Raw genomic sequence first — 11,239 nt, forward strand, 5'->3', positions numbered from 1 at the left:
AGAAATTAGAGAAATACAACACAATATAAACATCAATCACTTTGAAATCCATCTCTATCCACTTAAAAGACAAATTTAGGCTTAAGAAACGATCGAAATATTACATAAATAAAATATGTAATACATATACATTACAATATATATATATATATATATATATAACTATATATATATATATATATATAGTTATATATATATATAGTTATATACTAATTTATAAAACATATACATATGTATACGTTAAATATACACGTCTATAGAAAATATATAGATATATATACACACTATTTTACTATTTTAAATAAAAAATATACACTATAGAAGATATATTAACAAATACACAAAACATATGCTACTTAATATAATAAATTAATAATACTTGATAGTAAATTAATAATATATTAAAAATACGTTTTAATTTAAACTAAAAATTCAATTCAAATCATTAAATAAAAAAAATTACAAAACAAGGACTAAGAAGTGAATGAATCTTGAATCTTGAATCTTGAATTTTATTGATTGCAAAATAATCCAAAAGTTATAATCTACATGAATGAAAAATCTACAAATTATGCATCATTTTTTCCAACTCATTCATGTTAATATTAACGAAAACTTGCATAGGATAGTCAAAGTCAATGGGGGAAAAACCATGCATTGAACTTAATTCTGCTGAGTTCTCCCGTAAAGACATAATTTCTTCAAGTTTCTGATCATCGTTCGGCTTCGATTTCATTCCTTGATTTCTTCTTTCCGGTATAATCCAATCTCCAAAGGCAAACTAGAACATTCATTGCGTTGCTTCCCAATGAGTGTCTGTTGTCTCCAAACTGTTGTCGTCCCTGACTAAAGGCACTCTCCGATGCAACGGTTGATATTAGAACATTCAAGATATCTCTAGCTAATCTTGAAAGCATAGGATATTGTGTTTCATTACTTCTCCACCAATCCAACGTGTTCATCCGTCGTCTACGATTCTCTGACCGCGATCGAAGATAATATCTAAGCTCTTCCCAATAAGTTGATGTGTAAGCTCTCTCATCAACACTATTCCAACAAGGTAAATCATAAAAAGAATCAGAAAAACCACTATGTGCCGGCCTTTTAGAAGATGATGGCTCCTCGGGAGGATGAGGAGTGATAGTTAAAGTGATATTTGCAGGTACGACTAAATCAACTAAATTAGCATAGTGATTATATAATTTTTCTATGTATTCGCATCACCCATAGACATCCACAAATCAAGTTCTACTTGTTCAGAATCATTGTTAATATTTATTTCTAAATTAGCATAAATAATAGTACTAAAGTGACACATAGTATTATATTTCATGCACGGATTTAGCATAGCACCAGCCAAGTAAATAGGGAAAATAAAAAAAAATATTTTTTAAATTTAGTAAACATGACACCAACAACTTCTTTATAACTTTTTTTATTTTTATATTCTTTGATCAAATCAGAAATATTAATTATATATGCCAAAATATTACAAACAGTAGGACAATAAACACCGAAAAATTCAACCGTAGCTACATAAAATTTTTCTAAAAACTTAACAAGATCATTAATTACAACCTAATCAGAATCATGTAGCATGGAATCAGCAGAATCAACAAATGAACCACAATATTGATTAAAAGTTAGTATAATAGGAACTCTATATTTATAACCAGTTTTAAAAAAATCATACGTAGAATTCCATCTAATATCAATTTCCTCGGGCATCAATATCGGTGCAAGTTCATTTTCTTGACATTTAACTTTAAATTCTCTAATTTTTTTTCTTCGATTATTTTCTTGAATAAAACCAACAAAAAAATGAATTTTTTCAATATAAAGCTCAAAAAACTCAAGACCATCTTTTACAATTAAATTATATATATGACATGCACACTTAATATGAAAAATTTCAGGTAACGATGGAGATAGCTTAGATTTTAACTTTGTTATAGCAGTCTTGTTGTTAGAAGAATTATCAAAAGCAATACATAAGATTTTATTTTCGATACCATAAAATTCGACAACTTTAACAACAGAATCAACAATAAAATCTCCAATATGTTTACGATCTTCATCATATAAAAAAACAAGAATACGTTTTTGCATCACAAAATTACTATCCATCCAATGACAAGTAACGGTTAAATAATCATTTTTATTTACAACACGACCAAAGATCAGAAGTTAGGGACAATCTATATTAAATATTTTTTAATAATATTGATAAATAAAAATAATATTGTGAATGAAATCTAAAAATATCAGAAAGACAAATACTTTTAGGAATACCATTAAACATAGGATTATAAATTGCTTGAATATAATGAATAAAGGCATCAAAAGAAGGAAAACTAAAAGGCAAACAACCCACAACTACCATTTTAGCTATTTCTTTCCGGTTTCTCAATTTGTTATACTTCTTCATTACCTGACCGGTTGTTGGGTCCATTCAAGTTTGCGTTGGCCCACCAACATCCCCACCACCTCGTGCAATATTTAACTATCTTTCGTGAGCATCACCTATGTGTCTCATTAACGTACCCCTTGCTTGCCTCTGCTTTTATGCTTATATATTTGTTGACAAATATTGTATTGTACTTCAGTATCTAATATACGATCAAAAAATTACCATGCAATACTAATTATTTTACGAGCTCTTGGAGCACGAAAAGGACGGGGAAGGAGATTAACCGATTCAAATCTAACGTTAGCATTTTTTACCGCAGGTGTATCACCAATATTTTCATCATCTTCGTCTAAATTAACCGCATCTACTTCATTTTCTTCTTCTATACCGTAATTTTTCTGAACTTCTACATAATTCATATCGTGAGTACTTACGCCTATTTCTTCCTCAAAAGGTGTACCAAGTGGTATCGGAGGCGAAGACACACGGGTATGTATATCTACTACTTGAAGTACCTCTATCGCTAGTAATTCGCTTTTTACTATCACTACCGCTTCTGGAACAAAAATTTTTAACACCTTTAGTAGCAATGTTTCTTAATTTATCCATAATATAAATTAAACTAAAAAAAATTCAAAATACACAAATATAATAAAATTAAATATTCAACAATTAATACACTAAATAAAAATTAAACTTAAGAGATGGAACGATAATACCAAATTTTGAAACTATTCGAAGGTTGCGACTTTAGAAACTTTCACTCGTACTTTGTAATCGCAAAATTAAAAAATTAAAGTGAGCACTTTAAGAAATTAAATATATAGAATATTTGAGAATTGAGAATTGAGAGAATGAAAAATTGTGTGAAAAATGATTTAAAGGTGTAAGATATATATATAAAAAAATTTGGGATTAAAAAATATTTTAAATAATTTTTTTTAATAAAAGTATCCAAACTAGCTGTTTAGATCCAAAAACGGCTATATAGCCATTGAGCCAACGGCTAATTTGGCCCAAATCTAAAAAAAAAAGACAATCGGACCGAGCCGGTTAACCGACGGACCTGGATCAAGTTTGATTTGGATCGGATCGGGTTAACCAAGCCCAACCAAAAAATTAAACCGACCCAAAATTCAATACCCTACAGCCCATGAATTGACCGAATCGGATTAAACTAAGGCTATTTTATTAAACGGGCCGATTCGGGCTAGATCCAACCCATTTGACATGCTTAGCTTTTTCTTGAAGACATATTATGATAATCAACTACTCCCCTTTCACCATTACATGCCAGGTTTGTTTTTCAAGAATCAAATTATATGAATTTTCATTGATAATTTAAAATATATTTATTTTAAACATGAACAGTCTCATGCAATTTTTGTTTAGCTTAAAAATATCTTTAAGATGTCAGACCATAAAATAAAAGTATAATATATAGACAAACATATAAACTTAACATTACCTGTCAAATAACCACTTCAATTTTGAATATATATGCCCACTAGACATCTTAATTCGTCTATATTAATAATTAATTGATACTTATATTTGATTAAACACTCCAACTTATAAAATAATTATCTACGCCTTTAGAATTATGTGGCATGTCGGCTCTAAGTGTCAAAATGATTATCTACACCTTTAGAATTATGTGGCATGTCGGCTTTAAGTGTCCACGCAATGCACTAAAGACGAATAGAAATGTTTAGCTGTCAATTGACATTATTAACAGTGTCTAGACATACCTTTATGCTTGGAGTACGTAGTTGAGCATTGAGGCCAAAAATAAAACTCTTAGCAATTATCGGGCAACTCGATGGTACTCCTGGTAAAATAAAACTACAGGAATTGCTTACTGAGACAATTTGACAGATGCCCAATCACTCAAAGAATCTGCCTTCTCTTTTGCACTTTGCATAGCCTTTTCGCCTTCGATATTCACGTTGCCAAATTCGTTCTCCGCTTTGCATCCTCCATAGCATCCTCTTCCTCCAAACACCAACACACACATAACATCATCACCACACATAATACAAACAATAACACTGTCCTCTTCTCCATTTCTAACACTGATCCTAGAAAAATAACTTGACCTGTTGACCGTGGGCTTTTCTGACAATACAAACGTATTTAATAAATTATCGTTCTTAAAGTTGTATGTTTCGTGGAAAATCGTTAGGTACAGCGACTTCAAACAATTTTTAAAAGTAAAATTGGTAGCGATGAACACAATTTCTGATTTGGGTAATGAAATTTTCAAAGTGTTTGGAGTTATAGAAAGCGGGTTTTTCTTTTCTTTTTTTTGAAATTGAATATTAGAAGGGCGGTTGGCTTTTGAAAGATTAAATGATATACGTGGCAGTATTTTGGATGGAAGTGTAACGTGTTTTTCCTTTAATGCTGGCACGTATTCTCAATTTGCCTAGACAGACTGAAATTGCTGTTTTTTTTAAAATTTTATTTAACTTTTGGTAACGAGTCATTGCTACTAGATATACTTCCTTTTCCCCCCAAAAAAGACAACTTACTCTCATATACTCTCTTCGGTTAGATTTGTTTGACCGATTTTGATTTAATACAACATTTAAGAAGGTAAGTTTTTTTTGAATATTTTATAATTTAAAATTAAAAATATATTAAATATATAAAAATATCATCTAATTTTATAATTTTAAATTAAAAAATTATTAAAATAAAAAAAGTTATCTTCTTGAAAAGGTTAAATAATAAAATAAATTAAAATCAAAGGAGTATTTATTTGTTCACATCTACTTTTTTACATTTTTCTTTAAATAGCTATTATTTTTTTTTTATATTTAATTTCAGTGATCGGATTAATTTATGCAATACCTCTGTTAATTTAAGAGAATATTCATCCCTGCTATCTGTTAATTTTATAAAAGGGAAAGAGTAAAAAATATTCCCCTACTTTAATTAATTAATTAATTATATTTATTTCTAATCAAATTATAGGGTTATATATATATTTCTATTATTAATAAAGTTTTTAAAGATAACCCTCATTTTAATATTTTTTTACCTTGAGTCATGTGGTGTTATATTTTGAATGAGGTGAATGCCATGTGGCGTGTCATCTCAGCATCCAATTTTTCTTTTCTTTTTCATTTTAATTTCTTTTCATCAACTTTTATTAATTTATTTAATTTATTAATTTTTTTAAATAAAATTAAAATATGAAATAAATTATTTTCAAAACTACAACTCTAAAATTATAATCATGAGTTTATGCTTCTGCTCCAATTTGAAACCATCCATTCTGTTTTCTCAAACTTCAATTTTTGATGAATTCAAATCCGTACCCAACCTGTTTCCTTAACCCGAATAACCCAAACAAACTTTTTCCAAATACATATACAACCGCCAAAGGCACACCGCCAACATGCTCCTCTTATCACTAAAAGTTACCGAAAGGTCAATTAATTAAGGTGTGATTCAATTATGATCGAGGAGTATCACTGAATCCTTTATCATATATCGCCGATTTCCCTCCTTCCTTTGACGTCTTATACCCAAACTTTTTGTACATTCAGCGATGGGCACAAGAATCGCTAATTTTATTGGCTATGCGCCAAATTATTTGGTGATGCATAATTGGAATTTTTATTCTCTTTGTGTTGCTAACATTGGCTAAAACCATTGCTAATCATATGTACAGAGATACCCAAAAACTTTTTCCCCATTATATTTGTTAAGTAAAACTTCCAAACTTTACCTCTACTTTTTTTTACGGCCAAATTCAAATACATATATAATCTCTTAATTTATTAAAATTATTCATTTTAAACATCGGATTAAGGAAATAGGTCGGGCACGGATTTAAATTTATAAAAAATTAGAGTCCGAAAGAAGAGAACGGATGGTTTCAAATTGGAGCAGAACATAAAGTCATGATTATAAATTTAGAATTGTAGTTTTGAAAATAATTTATTTCATATTTTTTTTTTTAAAATTAATAAAATAAATACATTAATAAAAGTTGATGAAAAAAGGTTAAAATAAAAAAGTAAAAAAAATTGAATGCTGAGGTGGCACGCCATATGGCTTCCACCTCAGACAAAATGTAACACCATATGACTTTTAACTTGCCAAGATGAAAAAATGTTAAAATAAGGGGTATATTTGAAAACTTTATTAATTATAGGGGTATATTTGACCCTATAATTTGACTAAAAACAAATATAATCAATTAATCAAAGTAGAAGAATATTTTTTACCCTTTTTCCTTTACAAAATATTCATTCCTTCTGTCAATATGTATTATATAGTCTCATTTTAGAGAATATATAGGAATAAATTATCTAATATGTTATCTCTTGAATTTGAAATTACGTACGTCATGATGTCCAATTCATTTTATGACTGTCAAAATTTCAAAAAGGCACAATAAAATGAAAAAAATTTCAAAACGAAAAAGGTAAATACCTGGTGATTTTACCTTATAAGATAAATAGAGTCACTTACCTTATCATTTGATTGAAAAAGTTGGTGCGAGTTGAAAATTTAATGACATCAATGTACTCCTTCCGTACATCTTTATTTATCCATTTTTCTACTTGAGAATGTCCAATAATACCTGTTCAGTTTATAAAATTAATGGATAGTTTATCCATTTTTACCTATTTTATCCTTGATATTAAATACAACGGAAAAGGGCCTAAATGCCCTTCAACTATGTGAAATGGGGCAAAAATGTCTTTCGTCTATCTATTGGGCCTAAAATGTCCTTTCCGTCTACCTATTGGGCTATTTTGCCCTTTTATTTAAGAAAAATTATATAATACCACAGCTTATCTTTATTAAACTACATAAAATTCATATCATTTTATTAATATTAACCAAATAAATAGTGCACAATATCAATTTTTCATCATTCTAAATTGATCTGATAAACAAAAAGAAAAACAACATAAATAGTCATTTAAAAAAAATTATTACATATACATAACCGTATTAATTGATTCTCAGATATATCATATAAAATATTTACTTTTATAACAGATTCTAATATATAGAAAAATAATTATATATTAAATTTTATATTTCTTATTTATTGCTTATTTTTATGAAAGTCTTTGTTCATTCATTTTTTATATAGTATATCAAAATTTTATGTTTTTTTCATTTATATTGCCTGCTTTCACGATGCCTTTATAAAAATATATGATATATTTATACCATTAAAATTCATGGTATATTTCTATATTATACAAATTATATTTATATCATAAAGATATATGACATATTTATACCATATAAAGTATATTTATACCATAAACATACATGATATATTTTAGATATAAAAAGTTTATACCATGTAATATTGAAAAAATATATTTATATTTAATAAATAATTTTTGAACATAAAAAGTACTTCCGATATAATGAGATATACCAAGAATATTTATCTCATAAATTATATAAAAAATATAATAATAATCTGACTTTGACATAAATTATATCTACACAACAAAAATACATGGTATATTTGTACTTCCAACATAATAATTTTTGTTCCATAAATATTTATTCATAAAAAATTATGGTTAACCCATTATATTAGAATTAAAAATACACGATAATAAAATAATACTAGATGATTAACATACATGAAAAAAAAATGAAACATACATGAGCAAAAAATGAAATACTTAATTTATTTAAAAATATTTGAATTTTAAATATCAGATAGAGAAAGATTTGAAAGCAGTGATTATCTTTTCCACTTTTAATTTGAAGATTGAAAATATATCTCTTAAATTAAGGTGAATGGATAATTAGTTATAACATTAAATTAAGAATTATAATTATCTTTTTTGATCTTTTTAAATGGTTATATGCGTAATTTTTTTTTTTTTTTTGTAATATTGAAAAAGTACTACTCCTTCCATTTAAAAAAGAATGACCTACTTTCCTTTTTAGTCCATCCCAAAAAGAATGACCCCTTTTCCTTTTTGGCAATACTTTAATTTCAAATTTCCACATGATATGTTTAGGACCACATGATTAAAGGGCATTGTGGTACATTTGACACAACTTTAATTTAAGGCCACAAGATTCAAAAGTTCTTCTTTATTTTCTGAAACTTTGTGCCAAGTCAAAGTAGGTCATTCTTTTTAAAACGGAGGGAGTATTATTTATGTAATTAAGTTTTAAGGATGATCTTTTCATGTAATTTGCCTAAATAAAAGGGCAAAATCGATCCAATAGGTAGACGTGAAGGGCATTTTAGGCCCAATAGGTAGGTCAGAAGGGTATTTTAGACCCAATAGGTAGACGAAAAGGATATTTTAGGCCCAATAGATAGACGAAAGACATTTTTACACTATTTTACATAATTGAAGGACATTTTAGGCCCTTTTCCGTAAATAAAATACATAACTCATTATATTTTTCAAAGTAAAAAATTTATTATACGCAAAGGGTGATATAGTAAAATCAACCATCTATTTATTGTTTCTTAAGACATGTAAAGTCAAAATTAAACACGTATTTATGGACGGAGGAACTATTTAGTAACAAATTTATTTCAAATGCACTGTATTACAAGGTAAAATGTGTCCCTTGACTTATAAGGTAAAATGTGTCTTTTACCTTATTAATTTTCTTTTATATACCACTTATTCATTTCATTCATTAATTCAGCCTGTTTCACTCTATTCATCTATATTATTTGGGTGTTTGTTTTTGTTCAAAGTCTATTTCATTAATAAAATTTCACTTTAAGGTATACTTTAATCACCTTTTTATATAATTTTTTTCAATACCTAACAAACAAGTATGTAGTATAGTATTATTAATCATTTTTGTAGCTTACTAATTTGTCAAATGTTGTTTTTATCATATCAAGTTGTTAAGCCTAAACCTACGTTAAGTCAGTATTGTCATGCATGTGTAAAAGCTTGTCCTTTAGTTGCATGCATGTGTAAATTAACATTTTGTATGAAACCCATATCAAAACTAATTTTAATTTTCTTTCTGTATAGATATGGAATATCAACACTTTGTGCATCCAGGACCATCACAGTATGACGTATGTGCCACGCAAAGTAAATATTGGTCCGAGGCTATTTGAAAAGGCACATTAAAAGGAGAAAAGGTATGTTTGATAGTGCGACGTGATGATAATGATTTTTGACAACATGTTAAAAATCATTCGTTCTATCCCCGTCTTCGTAATTATTTTAATATTTGTGATTTTAGGGGCGTTATAGATGTTGGATTTGTTTCCTGCGATTATTCCCTTATTATTGCACTGGTTGAAAGGTGACGACTAGAATCGCATACATTTCACCTGAGAACGAGTGAAGTGACAATAACCTTACAAGACATGTAACTCATTTATGGAATGGTCGTAGATGGAACTCCCATTCTTCATCCAGACGCTGCTCAAGATAGCGTTGGGGTGGGGGTCTATGATGTGATACGAAAGTATGATCGGGGGAGTTAGGTCACTCCTCTTCTCTCCGATTGGGGAAGTCTCAGTCAATAGATCTTAGAGGACTGTCGGATTTCTACTTTTATAAGAGAACTCAAACCATAAACATTATGTGTCCTACCGGTGAGTTACAGTTAAACGCCCTATTCGCTATACCGTTAGTGACGCTTATCACGCTTTCAATTGGTTAAACGCATTCTCTTACCCGTTGAACTTATTACTTTCCACTTTTTAATCAGAAATTCAGATTGTGACCTACTATTTACCGGCTCGGAGCAATCAAGCTCAGAGAGGTATCTATTAAAAGGCAATAAATATTTGCCGAATTAACAGGATGGATACCTGACCTAGACTTTTTTTCAAGGAAACAATTTTTTTTTAATGAGATTAGAGGAATACATGGAAAATCTAAATGAAATAACTGATGAAACTGAGGAAGAAAAGGTGCAACGAAGAGTTAGGTTGTATCTTTTTTGGTTGTGCGGCGGATAATATTCCTCGACAAATCTGAAAATAAATTTAGTACAGACTTTTTGATGGACATGCATGACTTACCCGCAATGTCAACACAGGCTTGAGGAGCCGCTGTGCTATCGCACCTCTATTTTTGTTTGTGTCGTGCGTCGATGAAAAAGTCACACTGCATTAGTGATTTTATTTCATTATTGCAAGTATGTGAACTTTAAAGTATTTTTTCTATTTTGAATTACTTAATTTTATTATGATGATAACTATTGTTGATTATATTTTTCTAGGTATGAGCATCGGAGCGTATTGTCCCATTGCAATCACTTTCGTTGCCTTAGAGCGAGGAAAATTTGGGACACCCGACCACACATGTACGTAAATGGTCCCGAGGTAGAACTCATCAAAATGAGGCTCGTAGTGTGCTTGTCATAATAAGAAATGTATTAGACAACCTTATTGAGAAGCAGATATTTTTTATATTATCATGTCATTTTTTTTTATTTTTTCCCTTAATTTGTTTTGTTTGTAGTAATATAACGCAATATTCCACCAATTAAATAAAGATCATATATATAAGAGTGGTAAAATGCTAAATTGTTATTGCATGCAAAATATTTACTATTGTACTTTGAAGAGTCATGTTCATACATTGTGTAGTAACTTTCACTATAAATCTTAGACCCTGTTATATATAAATTTTATTATTGCTAAAGAAATATTTCTCAATCATATTATGTTTCTTTATAAATAATAGTAGTTGGCATTAACATCATCCACTTCATAGTAGATTTTTTAAAATACATATTTTGGGCTAGAGTTGAATTCTTAACATCATCCACTTCATTGAGGGTAGTCCTAATAATGTTGAATTTTATAGCAAAAATTTATGCGTACGTAGG

The sequence above is a fragment of the Capsicum annuum genome, chromosome 4 (assembly GCF_002878395.1).
Source record: "Capsicum annuum cultivar UCD-10X-F1 chromosome 4, UCD10Xv1.1, whole genome shotgun sequence".
Taxonomy (NCBI): Eukaryota; Viridiplantae; Streptophyta; class Magnoliopsida; order Solanales; family Solanaceae; genus Capsicum; species Capsicum annuum.